Here is a 19,783-nt window from a genome sequence, read left to right as displayed (position 1 = left end):
CCGGTTTTAGACCATCCTTAGCTCACACTCCATTATCTCATTATCTGGTTCCTCATGTTGTGAGATTTACTCAGGGCTCCAATCTGTTCTCACTTCTCTTTTCCTGGACAATCTCCTTAGGTGATTCCATACCTTTTTTTTAAAAAATAATCATTTTATTAGGGGCTCATACAACTCATCACAATCCGTACATACATCATTTGTGTCTAGCACATTAGTACCTATGTTGACTTCGTCATTCTCACAACACCTGCTTTCCACTTGAGCCCTTGGTATCAGCTCATTTCCCCCTCCCTCCCAGCTCCCCCCACCCTTGAACCATTGATAATTTATAAATTATTATTATTTTATCATATATTACTCCATCCAACATCTCCCTCACCCACTTCTCTGTTGTCCGTCCCCCAGGGAGGAGGCCATATGTGGACCTTGTCCTCTGTTCCCCCTTTCTCCCTCGCCTTCCCTCCACCCTCCTGCTATCGCCACTCTCTCCGCTGGTCCTGGGGGATTCAGCTGACCTAGGTTCACTGTATTTCCCGTTCCTATCTGTGCCAGTGTACATCCTCCAGTCCAGCAGGATATGTAAGGCAGAATTGGGATCATGGTAGTGGGGGGAGGAAGGATTTAAGAACTAGAGGAAAATTGCATATCTCATGGTTGCTACACTACACTCCATCCCTTTTTTGATATGCCTTTGAATTTAAATCTCATAACCTAACCTCAGAGCCTAAACCTTCCATTGCCTGCTGAAAGGATCCATTGAATCTCAAGTTCAGAACATATCCAGGCTTAAACATCAATTTCCAACTGTCTCCTTTTTATTTGGCTTCTACTTCCAAGAGTGACACTGTCATGCACTAAATATTAAATTTTCTAACTCAATAGGATTTCTTCATCCTATTGAGCAAGATTGCTTCCTAAATGTTTTTATATTCTGTTCTCTCATCATCCGAAGTTCTGCACAAGCTCCTAGAAAATCTTCCCATCTCGTTTCCATGTGCTCACAGCTACTGTGACTTTTCTAAAACATAAATATAATACCCGCCACTCCTCCCTTAATAACGTTCAATAGTTCTTCATTTTCACACATTATATTGCAATGTCCTGAAAGGGAAATATATCTCCTCTATGAATTAGACCCTGTAACATCTCCAGCTCCATTTTTCACTCTCTTTTGTATCCATGATGGCTCAGAAAAACAAAGATGTTTGTAATACCTCCTGCATCCCTGGTTTCCTATGCCTCTGTCTTTACCCATGTTGTGCTCTAGGCTTTGAACGTTTTTCTATCTCTTCTCTCAGGCATCATTGAACTTTACCTTTAGACTATTCCCAGTACAAGGATAATTGTCTCTTTTTTATTTTTCCTATGATGCCTTGTGCACATGACTAGCACCTAGATTGTTATTTTTATTTCTATCTTTTAGTGTATGCATTCACTTCTTGACATTAAGGGTGACTCTTCTTTGTATTGATAATATCTAATGCACATTCCAAAATACTAATTGACAATATAAATAATAAATCAGTAAATTATTAATGAATGAATGGATAACTCGTGATATTCATTAATATATATTATTTCAATTTATGATACCATTCTTGCTTGTTATTGTCTTATTTGGCCAGGGTTATAATATTTTTTACCACCATCCTTGTCAGTGATTCAGAGCAAGCAAATAGTTAAGTATCGGAATGAATTAATGTTAGGAGTATTAAACACTAAAAGAAGTGAAAAACAAGGGTATTCATAACAAAAATGCAGCTTTCTAGCAGTAAATTATGTATTTTAGGTAATACTTGTTCCTGTTTTTATTTTATTTACATTCATTTACAATTTTCTTTATCTTATTTAATGAACTAAAGAAATAAAGACATTATTCCTATAGTGGGTAAGTTATTTAGCATATGTAAGCCAGGAAAATAGAATCCAGTAGCCTATTAAAAAGTATTGAAGCTTGTGTGTATGTTTCTTAAACAAATAATTAGAATGTAAGTTAAATCTGACACCATGCTGTTTTATTCTGTGAAAAGTTAAAAATTTACCAGCATTTTAAAGCAAAGGCTTTTATTGCAGTTAAGATTTAGTTTCAAGAAAAGGGATTTGCATATTAGTGAACCATTAGAGGAAATTGGGTTCTATTTAAGTTAGTTTAAGAAAAGTTAAGGAAAATAGAATAGACTAAGTGATTCATCTTAAGGGTCAGGATAGATTAACATTTAAGGAAGTTTGGGGCCATGAAATAAATCCAAGTTTTAATATCTTAGCAACTAACAGGTGCACTGTGGCTCCAGACATGAGGAGAAAGAGAAAATTCTGATATCTGAGACACATTATATTTAAATTAAAATATACATTAAAAGAAAACAAGTTGTATTGGTACACCAAGCCTTGAGGGCAACATACCAGCATGAAGCAGCAAACTAACAGAGAGGTCTGTGGAACTGGCCCCAATCCCAAGAACGTCAACACTCTCCCCCAGAAGACCACTACAGAGGGCAGCACTGAAGATACAACCTTAGGAGAATGATAGGTCTGCCCAGACCACACAGAGAGAGAGAGAGAGAGAGAGAGAGAGAGAGAGAGAAAGGATTGCATCCTGGTCCACCAAACCCCGAAGATGACACTCCTACTTAGAGCAGCCATGGCACAGGGAGGATCATAGGGCCGGCCCCACCACGAGACATGATGTCCCATCACTGACCCATAGCACTGCAGGGGTCAGCATTGGAGACACAGTGTGGGAATTGTGCCTGGTCTGACACACCTCCTAGCCCCGCCACCCTCACCACACACCCACAGAGGGAGCGCAACAGAGTAGCAAGGGGAGCAAAGCAATGAAGTCCCTGAGGAGTCCAGAAAATAGACTTCAGACTCAGAGGGCAGGGCTTGGTACCTCTATAGACTCCATTGGAAAAAAATGCATAAGGGTTAGCAGACCTGGAACTATACATTTGTAGCCCCTCCCTTCTTTTTTTCCATGTCTCTTTATATAAGGTAGGCAAGATAGGAAATCCAGAGGAGAAAACAACAGGACCAATGGTTGGTGGGGCACAGGGGAGAGGGAGAGGTGGGGAAAGGGAGGGGGTAGCCAACAAACCCAGGGAACAACCAGAGATGTAAATTTGATTGCTATGAGGGTGTAGAAAGTCTGGTGAGGGGTGACCAAGTGCAATGTAGCCAAGATGAATTACTGAGAGCCATATGAAGGTCAAACATGATAGTGGGACAGGAGGAAAGGAAAAGGAAAGAAAGGAAAGAACTAGGGGGCAAACGACATTTATAGAAGTATAAATACAGGCATGTATATATAAATATATTGATATATAATGACAGAGATATAGGTCTATGTACGTTTACTTATTTTTAAATATCAAGGTAGCAGAGGTACATTGGGCCTCTACTCAAGTGTCCATTAGCACAAGAACTCTTTGTTCTAATAACTTGGCATTCTGTGATGCTTACCTTCCTGGCATGATCGCTGAAGTCAAAAGGGGGCCAAAACAAATGTGGTGAAGAAAGTTGACGATGTCCAGCTAGTGTGTCTGGTGTCTTGAAGGCTTGAAGATAAACAAGTGACCATCTAGCAAGGAAGCAACAAAGCCCACATGGAAGAAGCACACCAGCGTGTGTGATGACAAGGTGTCAATGGGATCAAGTATCAGGCATCAGAAGACCCCAAAACAAACAAGCATATCGATGTGAACAATTGGGGTCAGAGTGGAGACCCAAAGCCCATCTGTAGACAATTGGATGTGATAGAAGGGTCACAAGGAAGGGACAAGCAGCCAGGGTGCAATATAGCACCAACAAAACTTTCAACATTCCTCTAGTTCTTAAATGCTTCTCCCCCTACCCCACCCCCACTCTCATGATCCTTTTTTTTAACCTTAAAAGCCAAGTTAGACTGGAGCAATTACACTGGTATAGACAATACCTCTGGGCACATTGAATCCAGGACAGATAAGCCCCCCAGGAACAGTATTGGGAGTAGTGATACCATGAGGGATGGAAGTCAGTGAATGAATGCTCAAAATTCCAGCCCTCTGTATGATATTCGGAGTATTTTTCAGGAGGCACTCAACACCTGTTCTCTACAGTGGTGACCTTACAGTGACTTTATATTTTATCAACTTACTCTTTTAAAAAAATATTTCTATTGGGGGTTCATACAACTCTTATCACAATCCACGCATACATCCATTGTGTCACGCACGTTTGTACATTTGTTGCCATCATCATTCTCAAGACATTTGCTTTCTCCTTGAGCCCTTGGTATTGGCTCCTCGTTTTTCCCCTCCCTCCCTGCTCCCCCTCCCTCATTAAACCTTGATAATTTATAAATTATTATTATTTTGTCATGTCTTACACTGTCTGACATCTCCCTTAACCCACTTCTCTGCCGTCCATCCCCCAAGGAGGGGTTACATGTAGATCCTTGTAATCGGTTCCCACTTCCCACCCCACCCTCCCTCCACCCTCCTGATATCTCCATTCTCACCACTGAACCTGAAGGGGTCATCTGTCCTGGATTCCCTGCATTTCCAGTACCTGTACCTGTGTACATGCTGTGGTCTAGCCAGATTTGTAAGGTAGAATTGGGATCATGATAATGGGGGGGAGGGGGGGAGGAAGCATTTAAGAACTAGAGGAAAGTTGTATGTTTTATCGTTGCTACATTGTACCCTGACTGACTTGTCTCCTCCCTGCAACCCTTCTGTAAGGGGATGCCCAGTTATCTACAGATGGGCTTGGGTCCCCACTCCACACTGCCTCTCATTCACAATGATATGTTTTTCTGTTCTGATGATGCCTAATACCTGATCCCATCAACACTTTGTGATCACACTGGCTGGTGTGCTTCTTGCATGTGGGCTTTGTTGCTTCTGAGCTAGATGGCTGCTTGTTTACCTTCAAGCCTTTAAGACCCCAGACATTATATCTTTTGATAGCCGGGCACCATCAGCTTTCTTCAACACATTTGCTTATGCACCCATTTGTCTTCAGCAATCATGTCAGGAAGGTGAGCATCATGGAATGCCAGTTTAGTAGAACAAAGTGTTCTTGCATTGAGGGAGTACTTGAGTAGAGGCCCAAACAACTTACTCTTTGGTCATTCATTCCAGTACATGCAGTTCTCAAATAAACCACTTTCTCCCAAATTCTTTTATTAGGCTCTGCTTTTCTAGTACATCTAGCTGAAAATGTATCTGTGGTTAATAATACCTGTTGATAATGTTGGCTGGCATCAAGTCTTTGACCAGGCACTGATCTTGTCCTGACTGATCTTGTCCTCTTTTTAAACAATGATAGCAAAATGTACAATATATCATTCTAATCCTGTCTGGCAACACTACCTTCATAAACTCCCTTAAATGGGCCCCACTATGAGCAGTAATTAGGTGGATTTACATGGATATCAAATTTAGAAGTAATTCAGCAAAACAATAAGTAGATAAAGTCATTGTTAATTTCCTAATAGTTCTTCATATAATAATCCCAGTATCCTCTTTGTTCACAAATTTCTACGCAAAAAGATCATTATCTCACCATGGTTAAACACACTGCTTCTCTTTACACCCCTGCACCAAGACCTCCTGCCAGGAGTTAGGCTGCCAGATTATAGTTGCTGAGTATAGAAAGAAGTGGCAGTAAATGGGAAAAATGGCCTAGTGGCAGTATCAGACCTGCTCATCTTTTTTTTCCTTTTATTTATTTAATCATTTTATTAGGGGCTCATACAGCTCTTATCACAATCCACACATACATCAATTGTGTAGAGCACATTTGTACATTCGTTGCCCTCATCATTCCCAAAACATTTGCTCTCCACTTAAGGCCCTGGCATCAGCTCCTCATTTTGCCCCTCCCTCCTCACCCCCCCTTCCCTCATGAACCCTTCATAATTTATAAATTATTATTTTGTCACATCTTGCCCTGTCTGACGTCTCCCTTCACCCATTTTTCTGTTGTCCGTCCCCCAGGGAGGAGATCACATGTAGATCCTTGTAATCGGTTCCCCCTTTCCTACCCACTCTCCCTCCACCCTCCCAGCATTGCCACTCACACCACTGGTCCTGAAGGGATCATCCGCCCCCGATTCCCTGTGTTTCCAGTTGCTATCTGTACCAGTGTACATCCTCTGTCTAGCCAGATTTGTAAGGCAGAATTGGGATCATGATAGTGGGTGAGCAGGAAGCATTTAGGAACTAAAGGAAAGTTGTGTTTCATTGTTGCTACATTGCACCCTGCCTGGCTTGTCTCCTCCCCGAGACCCTTCTGAAAGGGGATGTCCAGTAGCCTACAAATGACCTTTGGGTCTCCACTCTGCACTACGCCCCTCATTCACAATGATATGATTTTTTGTTCTTTGATGCCTGATACCTCATCCCTTCAACACCTTGTGATCTCACAGGCTGGTGTGCTTCTTCCATGGGGGCTTTGTTACTTCTGAGTAGATGGCCGCTTGTTTAATTTCAAGACTTTAAGACCCCCCAATGCTATATCTTTTGATAGCCGGGCACCATCCTGCTCATCTAACTTTATGAGTGGGGACGATCCCCATCAATACCATCACCTGTGAAGCAGAAGTTAGCGATACTTCCTCTCTTCAACCTGTTTACCCATTCCTACACCAGCTGTCACTCCTGTGGCAAGCCTCTGCTTCTCTGCTGGGTTTGAGAGTTCATTATAATGGCCAGACAGAACTCACAGATAATACTCTTGATGATGAAGGTTGTTAAGGAAGTGCCATGTGACATGTCAGGGTCAGGAGGACTCAGGATACAGTGAGGATGGTTTCTTAGTCATGCCCATAGATAGTCCTCTCTCCAGGGCTTAACCTCTCAGCCCTCAGACACTTAGCCACTGGCCTCATGGTCAAGCCTGGCCTTTACCCCGATTAGGCAAGTGTTGCAAAGCTCTTTCACTCCACGGATACCATCCAGAGGCATGCTACCCTGCCATTTAGCCTCCTGTCTAAAGGCGCTCAGCTGTCTTACTTCATGGTCTGGAAACCCATCACCTATCTCCTGCTGCCACCCTCCTGCCACTGTTTCTCACCATTTGCACTATCTCTGGTGTTACAGCTGTCTCCCTCCTGAGAAGTGTAAGATGACACAATACACAAGGCATATAGAGGCTTACTTATGCAGACATTCTAATATGTAGTGAGCAATTTCACCACATCAAAGATTCAACTTCTAGATATGGCTGATATGGCCTTTCTTCTAATCATACTGCATCTTCCTACAGAAGCAAAATCTCTTTGCAAATGCATAATGCCAGACAGGAAAGGAATATCCTTTAAGCAATTAAGCACAGGTTTACTGTACTTGTGCTTACTTACTAATCATTAATGAAGAGTTTCTGATTCTTATCTTGCTTATTGGATAATCTATCTCAGCTTCTGGATTTAGGAAATTCTAAGCACAGGGTCTCAGGTCCCAAGGACATGCAATGCTCCCACCTCTTCTTGATGGTAGTGAGGTCCTTCCCTCCTACCTCTTGGATGCCTCATTTTAAGACTAGTGGGGTGATAAAATGAATCAATCTGCTTGTTATCATTCTGTATAGTTTTTTTTTTCATGACTCAGCTCATTCAAGAATAACATGTACCTTTTTGCTTTTTAACCAGCTGTCCAATTCATTCAGAAGCCCTGGTGGTGTAATGGTTGCACATTGGGCTGCTAACCACAAAGTCAGCAGTTCAAAACCACCAGCCACTACTTAGGTGAAAGATCAGGCTTCCTACTCCCATACAGTCTTGGAAATGACAGGAGTAGTCTACCCCATCCTGTAAGGCCACTATGAATCCAAATCTACTGGATGGCAGTGATTTTGTTTTGATTCAATCTATATGGTGTATACCACAGCACCGTATTTTCACCCCCTACTCACTCCTGAAAAGATTGTCTCAGAAATTCACAGGAGGCAGTTCTACCCTATCAGTATCCATCAACTTGATGTCAATGAATTTTAAAAAATCATTTTATTGGGGACTCTTACAGCTCTTATCACAATCCATACATACATCCATTGTGTCCAGCACATTTGTACATATGTTGCCATCATCATTTTCAAAATATTTTCTTTCTGTTTGAGCCCTTTGGATCAGCTCATTTTTCTCCCTCCTTCTCCCCCCTCCCCCCTCATGAACCCTTGATAATTTATAAAATTTTTTTTCATGTCTTACAGTGACCACTGTCTCCCTCCACCCACTTTTCTGTTGTCTATCCCCCTGAAAGGGGCTTATATGTCATCATTTTTATCATTTTCCCCTTTCTTCCCCCCTCTCCTCACCTTTCCTCTACCCTCCTGGTATCACTACTCTCATTATTGGTCCTGAGGGGTTTATTTGTCCTTGATTCCCTGTGTTGCAAGCGCTTATCTGTACCAGTGTACATACTCTGGTCTAGCCAGATCTGTAGGGTAGAATTGGGATCATGATGGGGGGTTATGGTGGAGGAAGCATTAAAGAACTAGAAGAAAGTTGTATGTTTCATTGGTGTTATACTGCATCCTGACTGGCTCATCTCCTTCTTGTGACTCTTCTGTGAAGGGATGCCCAATTGTCTACAGATGGGCTTTGAGTCTCCACTCCGCCTTCCCCATCATTCACCTCAATTTTTTGTTTGGGGTCTTTGATACCTGATAGCTGACCTCATGATCACACAGGCTGGTGTGCTTCTTCTATGTTGGCTTTGTTGCTTCTCAGCTAGATGGCCACTTGTTTATCTTCAAGCCTTTAAGACCCAGGTGCTATATATTTTGATAGCTGGGCATCATCAGCTTTCTTCACCACATTTGCTTATGCACCCATTTTGTCTTCAGCAATCATGTCAGGGAAGGTGACCGTCACAGAATGCCAGGTTATTAGAACAAAGTGTACTTGCATTGAGGAAGTACTTGAATAGAGGTCCGATATCCATTTGCTACCTTAATATTTAACATATAAATATATGTACACAGATATATTTCCCTATTGTTATATAGAAATATATTTACATATGTACATGCCTGCATTTAGACCTCTTTAATGTCCTTTGCCTCCTAGTTCTTTCCTCTGTGTCCTTTTACTGTCCTCTTGTCCACTCTCATGCTCGGCCTTCATTCAGGTTTTGGTAATTCCTCTCGGCTGCACTGCCCTTGATCAAGCCCCACCAGGCATCCTACGCCCTCCTCGTCATCAATTTTAGATCATTAAATCCCTGGTTGTTCCCTAGTCCCTGGGTTTATTGGCACCCCCGCTTCCTTTCCCCAGCTTCCCCCTCTCCCACGCCTCTCGTCCCCTGGAACCATCGGTCCAGTTGTTTTCTCCTCCGGATTGTTTATTCCGTCTATTTTATATAGACTGACATTCAGAGACAACACTAAGGACAAAAACTAGACAAATCAAAACAAAACAGCAAAAGACAACAAAACAACAACAAAAGGAAAGCCTATAAATAGTTACAGGTCTGTTTCTTGGATGTCAGTGAGCGTTGAGTTTGCCTAATCGGCAGGAGTTACAAGGACATGATGAGAAAAGACCATCTTAAAGTGATCCAATGCACTACATTCAATACTTTTATGGGCCCAGTTAGGGGGACGAACAACAGAAACTATGAGGAAGGGAGACAGCAATCAATGTAAGATATGGAAATAAAACGAATTTATATTTTATGAAGGGATCACGAGGTTGAAATAGTGGGGGAGGGAGGGAAAAAAGAAGCACTGATACTAAGGGCTCAATAGAAAGTTTAGAAAATAATGATGGCAACATATGTACAAATATGCTTGATACAATGGACGTATGGATTATTATAAATGTCCTTTGCCTCCTAATTCTTTCTTCTGTGTCCTTTTACTTTCTTCTCGTCCCACTGCCGTGTTTGGCCTTCATTTGGGTTTCAGTAACATTGCCCTTGATTAAGCCCCACTAGGCATCCTATGCCCATCGCTCCATCGATTGTAGTTCATCTTGTTCCCTTGTCCCTGGGTTGGTTGACAGCCACCTTCCTTTCTCCCACCTCCCCTTCTCCCATGTTCCCCCCAGAACCATCGGTCCCATTGTTTCCTCCTCCGAATTGTTTATCCCGCCTATCTTATCTAGGTAGACATGCAGAGACCATAATAAGTGCAGAAACAAGGCAAAGCCTAACTAAACAACAAATAAAGACAAAACAAACAACAAAATAACAACAAAAAGAAAGTCAATGACAAAAAAGGAAAAGCCTATAAATAGTTCCAGGTCTGTTTGTTGACCTTTAGGAGTGTTTTCCAGTCGAGTCTGATGGGGTGCCACACTCTGTCCCCAAAGTCTATTTTTGGTATTCCCTGGGGACTTCATTGCTTTGCTCCCCTTGCTGCTCTGTTGCATGCTCTTAGTGTTTCGCCCCAGTGTGATGGGGTCAGATTGGGCGCCATTCTCGCACTGTGTCTCCAGTGTTGTCCCTGTAGCCCTGTGGTTCAGTGAGGGCCATCGTGTCTTGTGGTGGGGCCGGCCCTATGGTCCTCTCTGTGCATTGGCTGCTCTGAGAAGGAATATCATCCTCGGAGCTTGGTGGGCCAAGATATAGTCCATCTACTCTCCTTCCCTCTTTGTTTGCTCCTGTGTGCTCTGATCAGATGTGCCCCTCTCCCTGAGCTGTAGTGTTAGTGCTGTCCTCTGAAGTACATTAGTCTTGGGGGGAGGGGGGGGGGTCCACCTAGTTGGGCTTGGGGCTGGCCTGCAGACCTCTCTGTTGGTTCCCTGCTACATGCCAGTCTGTTGTATTTATGTCTTGGCATACCAGGTTGAAGCCTGATCTCTCTCTCCCTCTCCTATGGAGCTATAAACAATACCCTCCCCTTGGTTGGGTTAGTGCTCTGCTCTCCCACTACCCACGTCTTCTTTTGTCCCCTCTTTTTCCTTTCCCCTCCTGTTTAGTTAGCTGCCATATATAGCCTTGGTTGGTTTGGCCCCTGCCATAGTACCTGGACCTCTTTCTAGGAATGTATGATTATAGTAGCTTTCCCCCTATACCCCATTTTTTAAGCTTACCTCAGTGGACTCATGTTGTACTTGACCTTTTGTGCTTGGCTTACTTCACTTAGCATAATTTCCTCCAGTTCTTCCCATGCAGCAATGTGCTTCATGCATTCATCACTGCTTTTTAGGGATGCATAGTGCTCCATTGTATGTATGTCCCACAGTGTTTTTTATATTAATTCATCTGTTGATGGAAATTTGGGTTGTTTCCAATCCTTGCAATTGTGAACTGTGCCACAATGAACAATGGAGCACAGATGCCTGCCCGTGGTTTGTTTCTTGCCCTTTTCTGGGTATATGCCCAGTAGGGGGATTGCTGGGTCAAATGGTAGTTCAATTTCCAACTGTTTTAGATATTGCCAAATCGATTTCTATAATGGCTGTACATACCTACAGGTATGTACCAGCAGTGGACGAGAGTTCTTATCTCACTGCAGCCCCTCCAACACTTGTTACTTTCTGATTTTTTTAATTGGGCTATCTTTGAGGGTGTTAGGTGGAATCCTGCTCAACTTAAAATGTTGATTTCCTCTCAATTTTCCAATAAAAATATTTTCTTCAATATTATACCTTGGATTCAATCTCTAGATTGTTTGACTCTGATGTGAACATAGTTGCTGTTAGTATCCTTTGAGTCATCCCCTGACTCATAACACACGCATGCACAACAGAATGAAACCCTGTCTGATCCTGCACCATCCCCATGAGCTGTCGATTGCACTGTAGTGATTTACTGTATAGGGTTTAATTGACTGATTTTAAGAATATTGTCAGGTCCTTCTTCAGTCTCTTTTATTCTATAAATTTCACAGAAATCTGTTTAGCATCATAACAACACACAAGCTCCACTGACAGATGGGGATTGGTTATGCATAACATGCATTTGCAGGGCATCACACTCAAGTCTCCTGAGTGAACTGTGAGACTTCTACCACTTCACCACCAGTGCCTCCTTGCTGTGAGCACTGCTAGTCGTGTACATAGAACATTAAAAACTCTACTCAAAACGTTTCTTATTTTGTTTTAGGGATTTTACAATAGAGGGTTTAATTAGTTACGTGAGCAAATATGTTAGAGGAGAAATTTCCTCTTCTTTCATTTTGATTCATGATGCTATGCCAGTGTTAGAAAGCCTCAATATTAGAAACATTTGGTGAATAGAAAGTACAGTGCGAGCAAGAAATGGCGGATGGCTTTGAAAGGGCTGTCTAATCAGTTCAAAGTCACCAAATACCTTCTCTCATTTTAATAGCAGCAGCTACATTGAAATGCATTTGACCGAAGAATAGAAAAGTAATGAACTTCTTACAAATATTGTTGATTGACAAGGAAACTATTATTACAAACTGCTATTCTACCAGCACAAGAAACAAAATGTTTATTTCATTGAAATTTCAAATAATGTAACAGAATTATATACTGTATTGACTAAAATTTTCTAAAATTAAAAATTTGATCCGCATTGTTTCTTGATTCAAGTAATTGTTATAAAACTTGTTGCAAATGTATCATTTATTAAATTTACTATTTTCTCTTTTCTACTTCTTTTGTCTTTCTTGCTAGCTCCTAACATTTCTTGAGTTTCATTTTTAACAATATGTTTTATCCACATCGCAGAACTTTTAATGAATTTATTACTTATTGCCATTTTTCTTGTTTAATATTAAAAGCATTTCTAGATGATCTATTCCTTTGCATATTTTAATCTTTTCATAAAATGAAGGTAAGCTATTTTTATTTTCTTGTTGTTGTTGGATGCTGTGGGGTTGGATCCGGTTCATGGCATGTGTGCAACAGAGCAAACCTCACCCTATTGGTGCCATCCTCACAATTGTTCTTAATGTATGAGCCCCTCCTTGCAGCCAGGTGTCAACACTTGCAGGGACTTCCCTTTTTGGTCGCTGACCTTCCACTTTGCAAGCGTGCTTTCCTTTTCCAGGGACTGGTATCTCTTGATAACATGTCCAACGTATGTGAGACAAATTCTCTCCAGCCTTTCCTCCAAGGAGCCTTCTTGTTATACTTCTGCCAAGACGGATTTGCTTGTTCTTTGGGCAATCCGTGGTGCTTCCACTATTCTTTGTCAGCCTCACAGTTCAACTGCATTGATTTGTCTTTGCTCTTTCTTATTCATTGTACAGCTTTCACATGCATATGGAGTGATGGAAAATACCCTGGCTTGGATCAGTCCTGGAAGTAACATCCTTGCTTTTCCACATTTTCAAGAGGTCTTGTGCAGCAGATTTAACCAATGCGATGCATGGCTGCTTCCATGATCATTCGCTGTGCATCCAAGCAAGATGAAATCCTTGGCAACTTCTAACTGTTTTCTTTTTATCATGATGTTATGCACTGGCCCAGTTGTGAGGATTTTGGTTTTCTTTACACTGAGTTGAAATCCATACTGAAGACTGCAATCCTTGATCTTCATCAACAACTGCTTCATATTCTCCTCATTTTCAACAAGTCAGGTTTTGTCATCTGCATGTCAAGGGTTGTTAATAAGTCTCTCTCCAATCCTGTTTCCTCTTTCTTCTTCATGGGAGATTTGGTGTTCCTGTTGGTCAGTGTTTGACCGCCAGCCACAAGGTTAGTGGTTCAAAACCACCAGCTGCACCATAGGAGAAATATGATGCTTTCTGCTTCTACTAAGAGTTCAGTTTCAAAAACCCTATATACAGTCTTGATAAGTCAGAGTGGATTCAATGACCATTGGTTTTTATTCTAAGCATTAGTGAGCTGAAATGAACTGCCATTGGCCATTTTGAATCAGACAATATGGCTTACTATGCCAGGAAGGACAAATTAAAAAGTAATGGCATTGCATTCATTATCAAAAAGAACATTTCAAGATCTAGTTTGAAGTCATGTTGTCTGTGATACAATAAAACCTACATACCTATAAGGTAGAGTCATCATTATGGCTATTGATAGAGATCATAGATACATGAATGGTTTGGGGGTTGGCTTATAATTCTAGCCCCAATCTAAGAACAAATAATTCTTATGCATAGCCCTGCTCAATGCTCACCCTCATGAAGAGATAACTGAAGATATGGTTGCTATAGCAAAGTGTGGTAAAGAAGCCAGATGATGCCTAACTATCAGAAAGAATAGCATCTGGCATCTTACAGGCTTATCTTCTAACAAGCAGCCATCTTAGTGGCATGTCAACTAAGTCCATGTGGAAGCAGCACACCAGTTTGTGTGATCCAAAGATTTTAAGTACTAAAATCCAAAGGAGGGAAGGGTAGCAGAGCTTAAACTATGAACAGCTAGTTTGAAGAAGGCTATGGATGAAGCCCAAAATACAATTGCAGAGTTCCGACATGAATTAAGCCTCTGGTTAGTCTCCACTGACCGTAGTCCAGGGGTGTTGCTATCAGACAGAGAGTGTATTGTAGAATAGATTATGGCAGATGTAGCTAGGTGAAAATGAAATACCTTATCATTCGATCAATCTTTTGACACATTTTAAAATTGTTCGAGTTTTTAATATTTTCCAATTTCTATTTGATTAAGGTTTTTATATGCTTTTTCTAGGTGATGTTCATGTTTGCTTGCTTCCCGTTTGTGTTTTGTATGATTTTCTGTGTATGAAATGCAGAGTAAGTAGATATATAATGATAGTAACTGGATCGATCAGTTTCTAGGGGCGTGACATGGGATGATGTGGGGAAACAAACGAGGAGGTAACAAGTACAAGATAAAAATGTTCTGAAATTGTGCTGATGAACAGGACACCTTAATTTAATTGAGTGATTAAATCATATGATATGTGAAGTATATGCCAATAGAGCTGTTTTATAAATAGAAATTATCTTGAGGACAATGACCAATGGGAGCAAAGACGTACTCAATGCCCAGATCACGTTTGGACATTGCCTTGGTTGTCTTCCAGGACTTCTGCAACACAAATACAATTAAATGGCTTGAAGAGCAGGAATTTATTTATTTACTTACTTTGCAGTTCTAGAGGCTGAAATTCCAAAGCATTTTCTCTAAAGTGTCAACTCCTGTCTGCTGGTAGCCCTGGGCATTCCTTCCTTGGTTTGTAGTTGACATTCATGATTTCTGTCTTCCCATGTGTATGTGTGTGTGTGTGTTGGCATGCGCAGTCTGTCCTTTTACAGCACAGAAGTTAATTGGTTTAGGATCCGTTCTACAATGTTATGACTTCATGAGGTAGCAACAACCAACAACAACGAAGACAGGATCACATCCACAAGTACAATTGTCAGGAGTGGAACACACGCTTTATAGGTATACATTACAGGTATACATTCCATCCAGAGCAGACATCAAATGCTGAAAGCCTTTATATCTGCTCCAACCATAATGCCCCATGTATAATTATTTTCAATTCTCCATTCTTATCCTCAGCATTTTATTGAGCATGCTCAATTCAGCCCTAAAAAAAGTGCCAGAGAAGTGACTGATTCTGCAAGGTCTACTCAAAGAATAATGATATGGGGAGTTTGCTCCTAAATGGGGACTCCTTGAATAGTAGTGAGTATAAACCAGATGCTTCATTTAGACTACCAGTTGTGGATATGCACATGGACCTGCTTAGCTTCGTATTCTTCTTTAGGCATGAAAGGCCAGAGAAACACAGTAAACTAGTATTTCAAAGCAATCCAAGTCATTAACTAGTGACATATTTGAGCTTATAGAGTTGCAAGGAATGACTTTATTTTTTGGTTACAACACAATATACACAGATACAGAAGCAATGATTAAAGATAGCATCAACATAACAATGTACTTAATATTTAAAAAGATGACTTACTATGAATCATAAAAGAAATCCCTGTCATCTGGACATCTCCTTACAGAAGGGTCACAGGGAGGAGATGAGCCAGGCAGGGTGAAACTTTCCTCTAGTTTTTAAATGCTTCCTCCCAGCCTCCCTCCCCCACCCACACCCACCCCCATCATGCTCCCAGTTCTACCTTACAAATCCAGCTAGACTGGAGGATGTACACTGGTACAGATAGGAACTAGAAACAGAGGGAATCCAGGACAGATGACCCCTTTAGGACCAGTGGTAAGAGTGGTGATACCAGGAGGGTGGAGGGAAGGTGGGGGAGGAAAGGGGAACCAATTACAAGGATCTACATATAACCTCCTCCCTGGGGGATGGACAACGGAAGAGTGGGTGAGGGGAGATGTTGGACGGTGTAAGACATGACAAAATAATAATAATTTATAAATTATCAAGGGTTCATGAGGGAAACGGTGGTGGGGAGGGAAGGGGAAAATAAGGAACTGATGCAAGGGGCTCAAGTAGAAAGCAAATGTTTTGAGAATGATGATGGCAACAAATGTACAAATGTGCTTGACACAATGGATGGATGGATGGATTGTGCTAAGAGTTGTACGAGCCCCCAATAAGATGATTAAAAAAAGAAAAAAAGCAATGCCTATAATGCAAAAACATGTTCGTTATTTCTATGTAGATATTTAGGATAGAATTCTACTATTAACTTGACTTAGTTTAATTTTACAATATCAGAAGCAATTACATTCAAATGTAAAAGATTAAATCCAAGTGACTTCACATTTCAGTAACATTTAAGCAACGCCTAAAATCACAAACTTACATGTTAATTGTCTCTGACAGACACGTTCTGCAGTAAAATTAAAACAAGTCTAGATGAGCAAAGCCTTCTTTCCCTTATTTTCAACCTACTTTTCACCCAGGCCTCTTTGCTCCATGCCCTTAGCTTCTTTCTTTACTTACACCGTCCTCTTCCCTTTCATTCATGAAAACAATGGGAAGAATAACACTGGTCAAAATCCCTTACTAAAATGCAGACCCACATTGTTACTGTTGTTTTAGTTTGCATACACTAATCTGCATTTTAAAAACATTAAAATTGTGAATCACACGAAGGTTTACAGAGCAAATCAGTTTTCCCCTCAACAGTTTATACACGTCTTCCTTCATGTCATTGATTGTAATTCTATCTCCATCAATTCTCCCACTCTCCTGCTGTTTTAGAATTCTAAGAATTTTTATGTATTTTTTAGATATATATACTATACATAACAATACATTTACAGCGGTTCCTGGAGTATAATTATCACTAAGCAGATTAATATTTCTGCAGAGAAACATGTAACAATTCATTTAAGAAAGTTTAAAAAAAAAAGACCAAAAATAGTTTCACATCTGATTGGATCATATTTTCTGCCAAAACCCATGAGGACTGAGTCAATTTCAAGTCATAGCATTTCTATGTAGACTTTCAGAAGCTGTAAATGCTTACCAGAGTAGATAGTCTCAATTTCCCCCCATGGAGCTGCTGGTGGATTTGAACTAGTGACTTTGTGAATTAACAGTCCAACATTTACTTTCCTGGCAGCACCACCAGGGTTTCTCTATTCTACCAAGTGACTACCAAAACACTTGGTTTACAGAGATCTGTGGTTATCTGAATGTTAATGTAGGACAATAGATAAATATTATTTGTACAATGTGTCACATACTGTTTTTGCATTGCTGTAGTGTAATGGTTTTCATGGTTGCTCTCAGAGTGCCAATCCCACTTGCAAGGGAGTTCAGAAAGATGAAACTTTTCACGCAGCAATAAATGATAGCAAGAAAAGAGGGTTGATATATATATATTTTTTTTTTCCCCCCAGGAGGTACCCACTAAACATTGATGCTCATTTGTTTATTTGATGTGAGGGGGGTAGTGCATTTGGAATTCATTCCACGAGGTCAGACTGTTAATCAACCTTTCTTTTAAGAGGTTCTGAAAAGATTACATAACAGTGTGCGACAAAAAACTGCCTGATTTGTGGCAAACGGGGAATTGGTTTTGCCACCATGACCATGAACCTGCTCATGCAACCATCTCAGTTGCCAGGTTTTGACAAAAAACAGCATGGCTCTCTTGCCCCAGGCACACTACTCACCTTTGTGACTTCTTTTTCGTTCCGTGAATGAAGAGGGACATGAAAGGACAGGGATTTGATGACATAGAAGTGAAGAAAAAATGAGGGAGGTGCTGTCAGCCATCCAAACAGATGAGTTTGAAAAATGTTTCCACAAAAGGAATTGCAGTTTTGACAAATCCATTAAGAGTAACGGGGAGTACTTTGAAGGTGATAAGGTTGTTTTGTAAAAAAATTAAATACATAGCTTTGGGAAAAAAATCTGTTTTTCAAAATACAATGACACTTCAACGTGGTTCCCCAGGGTTAGTGCCTGGTTTCTGAGAAAGAACCTCTAAAATTTTGACATTTCCCTAATAATGAAAGTGTTTTCCTTGAATACTCTAGATCCACCTAACCTAACTCGTTATGCTAACTCGAGGCTTTAGGTGAGAGCCAGTCAGGCCAATAAGACAGATGGAGTATTGTCTAGCTTGTGAAGACCTAGTGTTATCAAACACCTTCAGGGGAGAGGGGTGGAGTTTGAATTACTTAATTAGATCCCTTTATGAAAACTGTGTACTTGGAAACTCCATGGACTTCTTGGTTGGCTAGAAACCTGGATCCACATGCCTTTTGAGAGTTAGCAGCTCTGAGTTGGGAATCCTCCCCAACTCCTGAAGACTCTCACGTTTTTGCTGATCTCTGGTGCCCTGGACCGACCAGTCTGGAGGAGAGTGTCCTTTCACTTGGGAGACTTACCTCTGATGGATGGTGTCAGAAAAGGGGAATTTGCATTTATGTTCATTATTTTTCACTCAGAGGCAAGTTACTTAATCTGGAGGTTCTATGACAACTCCCTTCAAAAAACGAGAAGGCAATTCTAATCAATAATATGGCAACGATACACATCATGTATCGCATGGTAGGGCATAAGACGTAGAAAAGTAAAAATAAGGCCAAAGACTATTTCATAGTTGACTTTGGCACAGAATCTGGTGGTCGGTTGGTCACATGTATCACGTCCAAGGTCAGTGTCTCACGCTTAATAATTCACTAGAATGATTCACAAAACACACAATGATTGGAAAGACAGCAATCAGAAAGTGCAATGATGATTAATTTAACAAGAGAGATGCTGCCTCAAAAAAAAACACATGTAAATTTAAAATCAGGAAAGGCATTTTCTTCTCACACATATATTTAGAGTAAATCTATTAGCAAATATATTCCTGACATAGAGAAAATTAATGAAGCCCAATGAAGACAAGAGGCAAGAGATATCAGTTTCAGAGTATAGTCATGGGAAAATACAGTTTAAAAAGCAGGAAAATATGTAGACCTCATGTCATAGCTCAGCTCCTTGTCTCTGGTCTATCTGATTTGATTTTACATGTGGAGGCCCAAATTTAGTTATTACAAGGACATCCAGGGCTCAACCCATTCATTAACACCTGCTGTTTGGAAGACCCATTTGATTCCTAATCTTATGTACGATCTGTTATGGAATCTTTCTGGACTCTCCAGGCAGGTTAATGCTGGGCCGAAATCCATACACACATCAGTTGTGCAAAGCACATTTGTACATTCATTGTTCTCATCATTCTAAAAACATTTGCTCTCTACTGAAGCCCCTGGCATCAGCTCCTCATTGTCCCCCTCCCTCCCCACTCACCACTCCCTTATGAACCCTTGATAATTTATAAATTATTATCTTGTCATATTTTACACTGTTCGACGTCTCCCTTCACCCACTTTTCTGTTGTCTGTCCCCCAGGGAGGAGGTTATATGTAGATCCCTATAATCGGTTCCCCATCTCTTCTCTTTCCCACCCTCCCTCTACCCTCCTGGTATTGCCACTTCACCACTGGTCCTGAAGGGATCATCTG

This window comes from Echinops telfairi, unplaced genomic scaffold (assembly GCF_000313985.2).
Source record: "Echinops telfairi isolate 266 unplaced genomic scaffold, ASM31398v2 ScPeMD7_2010;HRSCAF=2546, whole genome shotgun sequence".
In the NCBI taxonomy this organism is placed as follows: Eukaryota; Metazoa; Chordata; class Mammalia; order Afrosoricida; family Tenrecidae; genus Echinops; species Echinops telfairi.
The sequence above is the reverse complement of the archived record's forward strand: the minus strand, read 5'-3'. Positions refer to the sequence as shown.